The sequence below is a fragment of the Macaca fascicularis genome, chromosome 4 (assembly GCF_037993035.2).
Source record: "Macaca fascicularis isolate 582-1 chromosome 4, T2T-MFA8v1.1".
Taxonomy (NCBI): domain Eukaryota; kingdom Metazoa; phylum Chordata; class Mammalia; order Primates; family Cercopithecidae; genus Macaca; species Macaca fascicularis.
The window spans coordinates 159019329-159034093 of NC_088378.1; the positions used below are offsets into that span (position 1 = coordinate 159019329).

Consider the following 14765-nt stretch of genomic DNA (forward strand, 5'->3'; position numbering starts at 1 on the left):
AAAAACTGCAGTGAGGTATCATTTTTCATCTGCCACTATGGCAATACAACTATGAGCAAGAATGAGAAACAACTAGAACTTTCATACACTGATGTTGAGAATGTCACTGATATAACCACCTGGACAACTGTTTGGCAAAAGTTTGATAGCAATATCACAGCTAAATCATACATATAACCCATGACCTTTCTACTTCTACAGAGATGCACAACAGAATTGCTCACATACACATGTATGAGAATGTTTGTAGCAGCACTATTTGTAATAGCTGAAAATGGGAACATCCCAAATGTCTATGAACAGTACGATTTTAAAAAGTGTGCTACAGGCAACAATGAAATACTATACCAAAATGACAGAGACAAAAAAACTATTACTACATCCAGCAGCAAGGATGAATATCCCAAATAGTTGGTGAAAGCTATCATACAAACACACATAAAGTACACACTGCCTGATTCCATTTGTATAAAGTTCTAAAACGGGCAAAACTAATCAACAGTGTTAGAATTCAGACTATGGGTCACCTTTGGGGGCAGGTAATAACTGAAAAAAAGGCAAAGGAAGGATTTGGGGGTGATAGTAATCTTCTATTTTTTGATGTGAGTAGGTAGTTACACAGGGGACTCACTTGAAAATGCATGAAAGCTGTATAACCTTATGATTCGTGCACTTTCCTATATGTACGTTAACCTTCAATAACAAGTGTATCTAAAAATAAAAGTAATGCTTCCTATGTCTATACAGGATACATACAACACAAAACAGGTAATGTTGTGATTGTGAAAAGTCTACATGTAACACCATGAGAGATTTTCTAAAACTCAAATCTGATCATTTACTCCCCTGCTTAAAATATTTTACCGTCTTCCTCATCTGGCCTCTGTCTACCTCACCAGCCACATCTCTTACTCCTTTCTCCTCCCCGACCCCACTCCATCCCCTCCCCAGTTCTTTTTACTCTCCAAAAGAAGCCATATTATCTCAAATGGATTCTAAGCTTTTACGATGCCCAGTTCCCTCTTTATAGCTCTTTTACCCACTCTTACCACCCCAAACTGTCCCATATTTGCCTGCTTTCCTGGGTCATCCTTCATCCAGTATAGACATCAATTATTCCCAAATCCCAAATCTTGCTTGGATGCCTCTCCTACAGATCCCACAGGCATCATATATATGCCCTATCATGATACACACTTGTGTAACGACCAGACACTTACCTGTAATTTCTACTGTTCGCATCAGCAGGGTAGGGCTACACTTGATTTGTTCATCTTTGAGTCATTAGAGCCTAGCACAGTGTTACTTAAGAAATTTCCTACTCTACAATGTGAGATTTTTACAAGAGCTGTCTAAATTTTTCCCTTTTAAAACTGTCTGTGAAAGAAAAATTTATATTTATAGACCAACCACGACCATTTAAATTTACTGCAGATCAAAGAATAACTGAATCTCAACAGAGATATTATCCTGAGTTCTAAAATGCTTTAAGCTTCTCCTAATTATGTGTCCATTTGTCTACATAAAGCTGTTTAAGGATTTCTAACTCTTCCATCATTGTCTATAAAGACAGGGAAAAGGAAAACATTAATTTTTCTATGATGCTAGTTCCTTACTGATATGGTTTGGCTCTGTGTCCCCACCCAAACCTCATGTTGAATTTTAATTCCCAAAGTTGCAGGTGGGGCCTGGTGGTAGGTGATTAGATATAGAGGAGGCTTCTAATGGTTTAGCACCATACCCATAGTGCTGTCTCGTGACAGAGTTCTCAGGAGATCTGGTTCTTTGAAAGTGTGTGGCACCTCTCCCATCTCTCTTCCTCCTTCCTGCTTTGGCCATGTAAAATGTGCCTCCTTAACCTTCGCCTTGTGCCATGATTGTTAAGTTTCCTGAGGCCTCCCCACCCATGCTTCCTGCACAGCCTGCAGAACTGTGACTCAATTAAATCTCTTTTCTTCATAAATTACCCACTCTCAAGTAGTTCCTTATAACAACGTGAGAATGGACTAATACACTCACCCACCAAAACTGTATCAACAGCATAGCGCATTTCTAGTACCCCATTATGATAAGTGATGTCTATCTCAAACGAATCATAGCAAGATGTATTATTTTTAAACATCTTTTGTATATATTCAATGTAAGATACATTGCTGAGTAAATTTTCTATCCATACATTATCATGATTAAGAGATCATAACAATTTCAAAAGTTTCAGTGACATCATATGGTTATAACTAATGTGCTATCTTTTGGGATCATCAAATGTTCTGATTTCCTGTAAAAATATCTTCTACTTGTTAATAAGTGGTTTGTAAGTCATTTCACTGTCAGAATCAGAGTGAAGGACTTCCAACTCTAATCTGAACATCTGAATAAAGGCCTTGATATTCTGACTTTAGGAATACTTTCCTGCTAGCTATAGTAATTTATTTGGTCATGATACATACACATATCTTCTATGTGTGAAATATGGAAAATGCTGAATTGACAGTTAAGTCAACATACGGGGACTACATCTGGGAATACTACACTGGGATTACAACTTTAGGCAAAAAAAAAAAAAAAAAAGACATTGTTTCTGCCCTGTTGGAGCTTACAGTCTACTGAGGATGGTATAAATCTATCACATAAATAAATGTAAAATTAAAATTGTGGTAAATACACCATCTCTCACCTGAACTATTGAAATTGGCTCCTAACAAGTCTCCCTGGTACCAATCTTGTCCCCTTACATCTTCCATGTAGATTCGTTCTCTACATGGAATAATATTTCTAAAATGTTAACCAAATTACTCCCATCTTTCCCGGACCACCTCTACAAAAAGTCCTCCAATGGCTTCCTATTCCACATAGAATAAAACTCAAGTCCTTACCATGAATAACAAAGTCTGGAGCAATCTGGCCACCCCTTTTCTTTCTAACCTCATTTCATATGACTCTCCTGCCTTCTCTCTCTGCCTCAGGGCCTTTGCACTGACTGATTCTGTCTGAAATGCTCTGCTCTTGAGCAGATCTTCTCTTGTCACTCAAATCCCTATTTAAATGTTACCTTACCTTTTAATCTAAGGTACTCATCCACTCATTTGCATTATTTTAATTATCTCAATTTTATTTATCTCTGCTAATATTCTTGTTTATTTGGATTTTGTTTGTCCAGGACAGAAGAATAATGAACAGACTAGAAAAAAGGAGTGGGGCTGCCAGCCAGCATTACGAGCTCATGCTTAGATCACAGTTCAGTCTTCATAATCCTATCTAAATGGCAAACTACCTATGAAGAAACAAAGATGGCATAAGCCTACCCCACTGCACTACCTTTGGAAGTACAACTGTTGTAAACAAATCAAAAAAACATTGTTGGAGAAGTCACTCAGAAAAATAGGTAAAAGTATAGAATATTTGGATCTAATGAAATCACATTAAAATGCCTTTCAAACCAAGAGATGTCATTAAAACGACTAACATAACTGTGAGCAAGGGAAATGAAGAATCCAACAGAATGAAAGAAGATATCTCAAATATTGGTGGGCAAAGCCTAAAGCTGATATAGACAGACAGGCTTGGCCCTCCTGTATAGTCATCATAACAACAAGGGACTCCATAACAATGACAGACAGGGTGAGGAGTGACTCTGAATCAAGTCTAGGACTATACTATTCAACATGGCAGCCACTAGTCATGTTTGGCTATTGAGCACTTGAAATGTGGCTGGTGCAACTAAGAAGCTGAAATCTACATCGCATTTAATTTCAATTAACTTAAATTTAGAAACTGAACCAATGAAAAATATTTTTCCTGCAAATACAACATTACTCTTTTGGTAAGACCACATTTCTTTTCTTTTTTTTTCTTTTTCCTTTTTTTTTGAGACGGAGTCTCCTCCTGTTGCACAGGCTGGAGTGCAGTGGTGCAATCTTGGCTCACTGCAACCTCCGCCTCCCAGATTCAAGCGATTGTCCTGCCTCGGCTTCCGGAGTAGTTGAGACTACAGGCACGCGCCACCAGGTCTAGCTAATTTTTGTATTTTTAGTGGAGACGGGGTTTCACCACGTTGGCCAGTCTGGTCTCAAACTCCCAACCTCAGGTGATCTGTCCACTTCAGCCTTCCGAAGTGCTGGGATTACAGGAATAAGCCACCATGCCCGGCCTCACTTTAATTGCTAAAAATTTACCATCCAAATTGAGATGTTCTCTAAGTGTAAAATGCACACCAGATTCCAAATAGTTTGTGCAAAATGAAAATGTTTAATATCTCATTAATAATTTTTTTATTGATTACATGTTGAAATTATGGTAATTTTGATATATTAGGTTAAATAAAATCTACTACTAAAAATAATTACTTTTTACTTTCTCTTTTTTTTTTTAAGGGGCAGAGTCTCGCGCCATACTGGAGTGCAGTGGAATAATCATGGCTCATGGAAACCTGAATTCCTGAGCTAAAGCAATCCTCCTGCATCCTACCTCAGCCTTCAGAGCAGCTGGGACTACACATGCGCACCACTGTGCCCAGCTAATTTTAGCATTTTTTGTAGAGGTGGAAATCTCACTATGTTGCCCAAGCTGGTCTTGAACTCCTGGCCTCAAGTGATCTTCCTGCTTCGGCCTCCAGGTGTGAGTCACGCACCTGGCCAAATCTTACTTTTTAATATCACTACCCATAACTTAGAAGTACATATTGGACAGCACTGGTCTAAGGATTAAAAAACCAACACTATCTGAAAAGAAGGGTTTGGAGTCTCCTATTGTTATGATGACTACACAGGAGGGCCAAGCCTGTCCATCTATGTCATAGGAAGAATTCTCCAGAATGTGTGCCGTCCAGTTGCAGCATTCAAGCCTTAAATGAGTGATCAATAAGCAACCATATTTTAATTCAAAAATGGTCAGACAGCAATTTCAAATCAATATGGGATGGTAAGATAACTAAAGTTCACCTAGAATGGCATCTTCAGTTAGTTTATCTGAGATTATAAACTTCCTTCTAGTGGGTAACTAACTCCCATCTAGAGAAGGTTTAGAATTAAATGTAGAGATGAGGAAAATCAGACTTGTATTATTACTTTTTAGAAAAGTTTAGAAATATGTCTTATATTAATTGGAACAGCCTGTGCACAATTTAAAAGAATCTGACATCAAACTGACAGATGAGCCTTGTGATTCTAGTTCAAAATGTGTAATAGATTTTAGATAAGATTTATTTTGATTGAAATGTTTAGGAGTATTTGACTATGTCTATACAATATTAATTTTGTAAGTGACAAAATATTCAAAGGAACTTCACCTAAGTATTTGGTAAGGTTTTACTTACTTGAGTCATAAATTTGCCCAATAAGCATATGATTTATCTAAATAGAACAATCAATAATTAAAGTAACATGTGCAATTTACAATATTTAAGGTTTGAAATTTAAGTTCATAAATGAGGCTGATAATTTAAGAAATCCAATATGTTCAATTTGAATTAAAGTTTAGTCAAAGAAAAAGTGAAGATGATTGCTCATATTCACCAGATATATAAACAGAGCATTAAGATATGCAAGTTGAACTTAAAGGCCCAAAGAAAATGAGATTTTTGTTTCTACCTGAAATAAATTAAATATTAATTTTCCTTTCTCCACACAAAACTTACCCTTAATAACTATTAATTACATTAGAAATGTTAATTCATTTAATCCTTACAATCACCAAGTGAAGTAATATTATTGTCTCCGCTTTAAACGTAATTGTCTTAGTTTGTTCAGATTGCTATAACAAAATACCATATGCTGAATGGCTTATAAACAACAGAAATTTCTTTATTACTGTTCTGGGAACTGGGAAGTCCAGGATTAAGGTGCTGGCAGATTAGGTATCTGGTAAAAGGCCACTTATTGGTTTACAGATGGTGCCTTCTCACTGTGTTCTCACATGGCAGAAGGGGCCAATGACCTCTCTGGGGTCTCTTTTATAAGGGCACTAATACTATTTATGAGGGCTCCACCCTCATGGCCTAATCACCTCCCAAAGGCCCTACCTCCTAATATGATCACCTTGGGGGTTAGAATTTCAACATACGAATTTGGAGGGCACATAAGAATGCTGTCCATTGCAGTAATGAAATGAAGGCACAGAGAGATTAAGCAGCTACCTCAAGGTCATATCACTAAAAGGTGGCAGAGCCAGTATTCAAATCCAGGATGTCTGGCTTCTCATATTGGCATTGAACATTAAAAAAAAAAAAAAAAAAAAAAAAAAGGTCATAGTGATCTAAATAATTAGATGATCATAAAAGTGGTTTTATTCCATAGTATTAAGATTCTAAGTCTCTTATTCCTTTTTTCCCCCAGGAGTTATCAAGAAAAGTATGCACCAGGAATTCCAGGAAAACCCCACGCCATGCAGGGGAATGACCCAAATGAAAACATCTTTCCAAACTTCTAACTTCATCCCTTATACCACGCTCCAGACCTTCAGCATCCTAAAACAAGGAAATCTCCCACTGTAACAAAGAGCATGTTGCTCTGACCCTCAGAGAATTTAGCCTGCGGTGTATGACATTTATTGAGTTACTTTTCATTTCATTTCATCCTATACCACTCAGGTAGCCCTTGCCCTTGTTCATTTCCAATCCGGAACACAGTATAAAACAAAACACAAATTCAGGAGACAGAAAATAACTCCATTTAATTTTGTTGGTTTTTTTTCCAAAATTCGACTTGAGGATAGGGGTTCTCTCCCTCCTTCTACTCCAAAAGCCCATCTGAGGTCTGCAGCAATAATTGTAAACAACAATGTCTTTTTCTTGGCTACCTCCAGAGAACTACCCCCTCCTTCTCAGCCATCCATACCTGCCACTCTGAATTTGCTCCACCAGGCAGTCCTCAACTGCCACTCTTTCCAAAGTAACATAATCCCAAAAGCATCTTCACTGCAGCACGAAGGCATTCTTTGTCTGCTGGTAATTAACAACGCAATCATAGTCAAATTCAGATTGTGGTTTATCCACACAAATCATGTTTTTAAATCTACCAACTCTGTACCATCTTGGATAAGCTATTTATTAGCCTTTTATAGATAAGGAAACAAGAATTATGGTGATGATCAAAAGAGACAGCTTGTGTGGAATACTTAATAGCGTACCTGGCACCAAGTAAATGCTTAATAAATAGTAGTTATTACAAAATTTACTATTAAATGAACCTACAGAACTATGTTTACTCACTTGCTTTTATGAACACCTGTCTCTTATTTAGTACTACTTTTCACATAGCTTAAATAAGGCTCCTGAAATTAAAATGCTTACTCATTCTTCTATGGAGACAGTAAGAACATGTGTTATTTCAGAGAAGGGACATGCACAGAGTTCCACTGGGAGAGAGTGAGAAGGGAGTATCACTTAGTCCTTAGTACATGTAAGAGGTAGCCTAGGGAAGAGCAGGTGAGCCCAGATTGAGGATAACCCCGTGAGGCAATGCAAATGGATCAACATTTCCAAGAGAGATTTACATGTATATAGCACGGCCAATACCACAGAAAATATGTAGTCACCCCTCAATATCTGCAGGGGGGTTGGCTTCAGGACCCCCAAGGATACCAAAATCTGAGGATGCTCAAGTCCCTGGTATAACATGGCATAGTATTTGCATGTAACCTATGTACATCCTGCCATGTACTTTAAATCATCTGTAGATTACTTATAATACCTAATACAATGTAAATATCATGTAAATAGTTCTTAGACTGGGTTTCTTATTTGTATTATTTTTTTATCATTGTATTGTTATTTTTTTCCAAATATTTCCAATCCATAATTGATAGAATCTGCAGCTATGCAAGGCTGACTATATTCTTTAAATATATTAATACAAATAATAAATTAAAGAACAACCACCTTCGGAAAATATCTTTTTCATAAATTATTCTAGTTTCTATGTACAGAAAAAAATACTGGTACATGTCACAATGTGCTATGAAGAAATGCTTCTTGTTTTATGACTTTAGGTTTTAGTTTTAGCAAAAAGAAAATATAAGATGGGGGAGGAAAGCCCAAGCATAATAATTAGTGTCATTATTTCTACACTTAGTAGATATCAGTAAATAGAAAATAAAGCTTGCTGCATTCCTTGACACAAAGCCAGGATTCTGGTATATTTTGTGTACATTTGGGTTAACATAACAGAAAGAGATCATATCAGTTTCCTCATTTATAAAATGGGGATAATAGTACCTACTTCAAAGGGTTGTTGTGAGGATTAAATGAGTTGGTATTTCTGAAGTGCTTGGAAAAGTGGCCCATAGGGAAGAATTGATAAGGGTTTGATTGACAGAGAAGAGCTGGAAGTCAAAATTACTGCAATCAGACTAAACAAGGTCTCAGGAAACCAATATACAGGAAGAAAAAAAGGCCAGAGAAGACCACACAGAAACCTTTTATTGTAGATTTAAAATTCAAGAGTTTGAGGAAACAACAATTCTTCAGTATAACTATGCCTGACACATCACATGGTGATCAACTTACGTAAAACACCATGTCTGCCTTGAATGACCATAGCTATAGAAGAGGGAAGATGGTTCACAACAGACTGCTCGGAAACACAACTTCTCACTCAAATACATCAAATATGTTAGCCAAACACACACAGTTTTATTTTATAGTTCCATTGCTATCTTGATTATCTAAATCATGTACCTGACCAATTAGATAACATTACTCATGTGGAAACATTTTATTATTGGGCCTTAATTTGTGGTTTACAATATTTAAAGTGCACTTAAATCACAATTTGAGAGAGTCATGTTTTAGTTAATTGGGAGGAAAAATGGAGGCAAGTGACCAGGACCAGCACCAGCACCTCTTTTGTAGGACTGGCCAGCCTTTGGAAATGGTCACTAGGTAAAGACCTCAGGTAATTTGCTTTAGAGTCTGGACCATAAAGTGTTAAAGAGATTATTAGAGCCATCACTGTCTCCCAGCTTCCAACCCCAGACTCCCTGACCCTGCCCTCCCAACCACCAGCACTGCACCCCCACCCCTGCACCACTTTTGGCCACTACACCCGCAGACTCTCAGTGTGTACTGATCTCTTTAACACCTTTTAACTCACTGCTGCCTCCACCTCCTAGTTCTTTGGTTTTCACTTCAAACGACTGTAAGATAAAGAAGCAAGGATCAAGTTCAAAACATGTATGGAAATAAGCCATCACCTAACAGGATCCCAAATTCTACTCTCCAACATACAATGTCTATAAATACTCAAAATGCAAAATATAAAGATTATAATGTGTTTTTTATGCACACTATTTTCTGATCAAATTACACATTAACCAAATCATTTTTAAAATAAGCTCTGGAAATATAAAACATTTTTTTAAAAACATTACAAAATCAACGACTTCTGAAAAAAGGAAGGCTGAAAACAAGACCAAAGGAGAATATCTGGGTATCATACATAAAGAATTACATATAAAATAAATAACCCTAATAGTTGAAAAACAAGTAAGTCCCCAACTATAAGAGGTCAGTTGACTTTCATCAAGCAACACAGAATATATAGAAGGAAACATTTGATAAACATTTGATGACTGATGTCCAAAACCATACTATATAACTGCTACAAACAATTGGCACATAAGGAAAACAATCATTTACCTTGAACTATGTTTATATCACTTAAATTATGTATAATACTGTATAAAAGTATATATTTTCCCCAAGCACTTGTGGCTTACCAAACAGCTTAAGACATCTTATCTCCATTTGAACTGAAAACATGAAAAATGAAACACATGCCCACAGAAGTTTTTCAGCTTCTATCAATCACTATTAATAATCCATGTTACTAAACACCACATCCTATCACCATGACCATGTGTCTCCTTGCCTTTTTGCAGTACACTAGTTCTGATCAATACCCACTGTGCACGGCAGGTCAGTTAACAATATCTTATACTCAGAGCATTTTGTCTTGAGGTCTCAGGGTCACATTATTCTCCCCAGCCACAAATCTAAACCTAAGTGTTTTGGTAATGAAGAAATCATTTAAAAACTACCATCCTTCACAAATGTGCTTTTATAAATGCTACGACACATTGCACTACGTACTAAATTACCAACCAGTAATCATGTTATCACAGTGCAACTAAAAATCGCAAGAGAATGTTGACCCAGAAACAGCTAATAAAGGCTTCAGTGGTTTTAGGCTGCCCATGTAGGCTTATGTAGTTACAAACAACTGACTTTCAACGGCACAAATATAATGTTAATCCTAACTTACACAGGAACATTTGTGACTCATTTTTTTTTCTTTGGATATGCTTCATAAACTAAATTACAAAAATCTTTCAGGTAGAATACAGCTATGGTGATGATTATCAAGCCATATTTTACAGCTTATACCAAAAATTAGGGCCAGTTTTACTTCATAAAATTAAAACTCGGAAGCTAGAAATGCAGGAAAAGTCCCGTGAATCAGCAAGAGTGATGACTAGCATTTTACACCTGGGGATATGCAGCGCTGTTGCCTGCTTCCACCAGGTGGCTACACCATGGACAGAAAGCACATTTTCTGTTTGCATTTTCTAAGGACATATTGCAGATATCATAGTATTTTTTGTTTCATTATCTGGTTATGCACATACCTCAGAACACTAGTAACACATATAATCATGCCAGATTATTGTTTTCCACTGCACTGACACAAGCTTCATTTCATGCTTCAGAGCTCTTATAACTACAACCAAGCAGTGCATGCAATACATGATTATTGATTTCTGTATACTGACTTTATATTTTGGCAGAAAATGATGCAGTTTTGAAGAAGCCAAACTATACTGAATGTTGTGCCTGCGTGAGCTAGCAGGAAAGGCAAAGTACCAGTTCTTACTGCTAAATTCACCATGGATATCTCCATTCTTCGTCACTCAGATTAAGGGCCTCAACATAAATGTTGAGGCTAGAATTCACAGTGTGGGTTTCATCTGGCTGAAAGCATGGACCAAGTCCTTTAACTTGAATGCTCATTTTGCTAACAAAGATCTGAATAAAGCTGTTCTCTTGGTCCCTTAGGAAAAACACACACATACACACACACACATACAAATAATTTATTTTTAGTACAAAACATAAAGCTACATTCTCTGTCTATATAATGTGCCTAGCCTTCAATATCCTGTTTGCTGTTCACGTTTAAGTGAGAAAATACTTATTTTTCTCTCCTGTTTATCTTCTCAAAACAGATCTACTTCGTTTTAATCAATGTACCATTTCATTACCGTCATGAAAGAGTATTTAGCAGAGCATCTGTGAATCTTCCACAGGTAAAATTCAGTTTAAAAACAAGCCCAATTGTGAAATAACCTGCAAACTGTTATTGCAACTTCAATCCTTTAGTTTCCAATACAATCTTCTAATGAAGCGACATTACTTAAAGTTGCTGGCAAATATGAACAGACTGAGAAACCTAGTAATCAGCAGGCTAACAGGTGTTGAAATCCCAAAAGAGGGAAGAGGAATATTAGATAACCACTCTTTGCCTGACACTTCAAATAGCTGTAATATCCAGAATTCCAATCAACTTAACTGCAATTCAAAATGATCACTGGTAGTTTGTTTTCATTAATTACTTTTTAGCAAAAATATAACTTCTTGCATTCCATATAGAGTTCTTTAACTGACCTATTCCAACTTATACATTATTTTACTAAGTTGGATATACAATTTTATATGTTAGATAATTTTCCAGTTATCAATATGACATCTCATATTAAATATGATTTAAAACAGATCTTATTAACATATATACAATTTCCTTCTGAATTGATCAACTGTATTTCTGAAAATGTATGTTTTCTTTCATATTACTACATGTAAGATGATGTCTAAGTACCAAAAAAATAAGTCTTCACAGTCACAATTTAAATCTGTGCTTCGCGTCTGCAACAAACTAATTATCACGAAATGATTGTAAGGCTTGGGGCCACTGAGAAAGGGCAGGGGTACCTTTAATATATCCAGTGCCCCAATGGCAACCGCATCGTGGTCCTTATCATCACGTGAACTCATAAACACCGAGGCAAACACCGCCCAGCTACCTGCCTCCAGAGGTGCTTTGGATTGCCTCCCTACACATAAAAAAACACAAGGCACTTTCCAGTTCCTTACAGCATGAACACAATACCTTCCAGAAACAAAAGCAATGACCTGGGTGCCAAGTATCTCCTCGACAAAGTATCGGTACAGCTCTACACTCTGGTCTCGCCAGCCGGGGAAACCCGGGCTACTCTTACTATCTAGTTATAGGTGCAACTGCACCGTCCAAAGAAAAAGGTCTTTCGATTCAATATCCAAACGAACTTCAGAAGTCCCCTCAAAATGCTTCAGCCACAGGCATAAAAATGGGCTCGCTTTTCAGAGATTTGTAAAAATCTTTCGCTTGTCCCTCCATGCCCTCCTCAAAGAGAATACCATGAGACACGAAAATCCAAAGGTAAATATTTTCATACCTTTTTTTCCCCTAAAAGCCTCGATGGCACGCCAAGAAGGAAAAACAACAACAACAACAACAACAGAGGGGCAGCTCCCTGAGCAGGTGCAGCCCGCGCGGGCGCTCCGGAACCGCCCTCCGCCGCGCAGCCCCTCAAGTTGGTGCCAGGACGGCGGCCTCCGCGGTGCCCAGAGGGAGACTCCGCGCACCGGCCCCGGCGCCGCTCGGCCTGAAGTTTGCCGCCCCCTCTCCTCGGCGCGCTCAGGCGGCCCGGCGCGGTCCAGGACTGCGGGGCTGGCGGCTGCCCCGGCGTGGGGGAGGCCGCGGCGGCAGCGGCGTCGGGGGCGACCGCCGGCCGTTTCCTCGGTGGGGACGCGCCCCCGGGGACTCGGGCGCAGCCGGATGCGGGCACCCCTCCCTCCGCGCGCCGGGCGTGCCCCACCCCACCCGGCGTCCAGCCGACCCCTCCCCGGCCGCGGGCGCGCTCGCCTTACCTGGCCGGCGGCGGCCCAGGGCCCGGGAGCCGCTCCGGCTGCGGCGGCTCCTGGGAGGGGAGGGAGGTTCCCGCGGAGGAGGAGCTCGCGCGAGGAGCTAGCGGGCTGGCGGGCGGGCTGCTTTGTCTCCACTGCGCGGAGCCGCCGACCCTGCGTCACCATGGCAACCGCCGGGGCCCCCCAGCCCTTCCCCTCAGCAGTCCGGGTATTCGGAGGGGACAAGGACCCCCGATGGGCCGCCACCAACACAAACACGCCCCTCTCTCAGTCTCCCTCACACACCGCCTGTTTCTCCCCAGCGAGAGCGGAAGGCTAAAGCGGAGCGAGCCCAGGGCCAGTGGTATTCGCATCCTAGTAGGCACTCCTTTGCTTTCCCACACTGGACATTCCAACTGCCGTCGCTCCACCATCCGCCCACACACACCCTCCACCACCACCACCACACCTTTCTCCTGTGGAGCTGTACCCTCAAAATGGAAATTAACTTAAGGAAGGAGAAAGAGCAAGGCAAAGTGATGAAGTGTTGAGCAACTGTTACTCGGTGCTCCTGTTGCAACTGCCGCAGCATGCACGGAGCTGCCAAGGGACGCTGTGCCGCCTTCTCCCTCTCCCCCTCCTCCTCCTCCCTCTTTTACCAAGCTTTGCCTCTGCTGGATCTGGTCTCACTCCACCCAAACCGTGTATCTGTCTTGTTGAGGGCTCCCGTAGGAGAGAGGGGAAAGGGGGCTTTATCTCTGATGTAAACACAGGATACACTTGTAACCTCACAAGCTGAAACATAACTTTCAGGCTGCAGTATGGATCTCAGCTGCTGCCACAATGCGCAGCTACTGGCCGTGACTGCCTAAGCATCTACCATGAACCCTGAGTGACTCTGTGCCAAGGACCGGTCACGTACTGCAGGCCATGGCACTCAGCAGCAGAGAAAAGAAAGCTAACTTTTTCCCCTCCTGAGGAAATTCTTAGGGAGAGAAAAGTACTAGCAGACCCTTGGTCATGCTTCCTCTAAAGGACGAGCTAGAGGACAGCCTCCATGGGGGCCGTGAGTCATCCCCTCCATACTGTTTTCTTCAAAGATCCGTTGCTGAATCCAAAAGCTACAGTGTCTTTCTCTAAACCCTGGGGAACATGACATTTATTTTTTGGCTTTCGTGAATCACCAAAGGAATGTCAATAACTTATAATACAATCCACGGTAGCTGATGTTTTCCGGGTTTCCTACTTATCTGAGAAGTCACAAAGCAGAACAATGTGATTGCCATTTGAAAGTACACATATATTAACTAATGAAAAGATAAGATCTATTTCATGGTGGAAAAAGAAAACAGTTTATTCCTCGGAGAGACTGGCCACTTTCTTGTAGTGGGAATATTCTGAATGAAGTCAAAAATATTCCAGATGAAGTCAAAAGACAAGCCTTTTTGGCAGGCCCTTAAGCATTTGGCAATACCTGCCGAAATTCAAAATGCACATACATTTCTCCCAGCTATCTCAACTCTAGAGATCTGTCATACAGAAACACACAGATGTGTAACGATAGATATAAAAGGATATGCATTGCAAAAGTTTTGTAATAGTAAACGTTTGAAGCAACTGATATGCCCATCAATCGTGATATGGTTAAATATTGTGGCACATTCATACCATGTAATACTATGCATCCATTAATAAGAATAATATATATAAAATTCATAGATATTGATTTCTTATTAAATGGAAAAGGGGGACTCAGAACAGTATGTGTGGGTGATCCCATTCTGTACAAAAGAAAAAAACTAGATAGATAGAAACGGAACAAAAACAT

General features: G+C 39.6%; 1 protein-coding gene across 6 annotated transcripts in view; it reads right to left on the reverse strand.

Moving 5' to 3' along the window:
- RNF182 (ring finger protein 182) overlaps nucleotides 1–13533 on the reverse strand; it is a 55340-nt gene extending 41807 nt beyond the window's left edge. For 3 of the 6 annotated variants that reach the window (XM_005553997.5, XM_015449881.4, XM_015449883.4), the window contains exon 1: nucleotides 12962–13033. The gene's annotated coding sequence lies outside the window, so the exon portion shown is untranslated. Of the gene's footprint in view, nucleotides 1–12486; nucleotides 12858–12961; nucleotides 13034–13406 lie in introns of those variants that run through there. The other 3 variants (XM_065544388.2, XM_074038837.1, XR_012434225.1) reach the window with 2 other exon arrangements.
- Between the last annotated feature and the right edge of the window lie 1232 nt (nucleotides 13534–14765).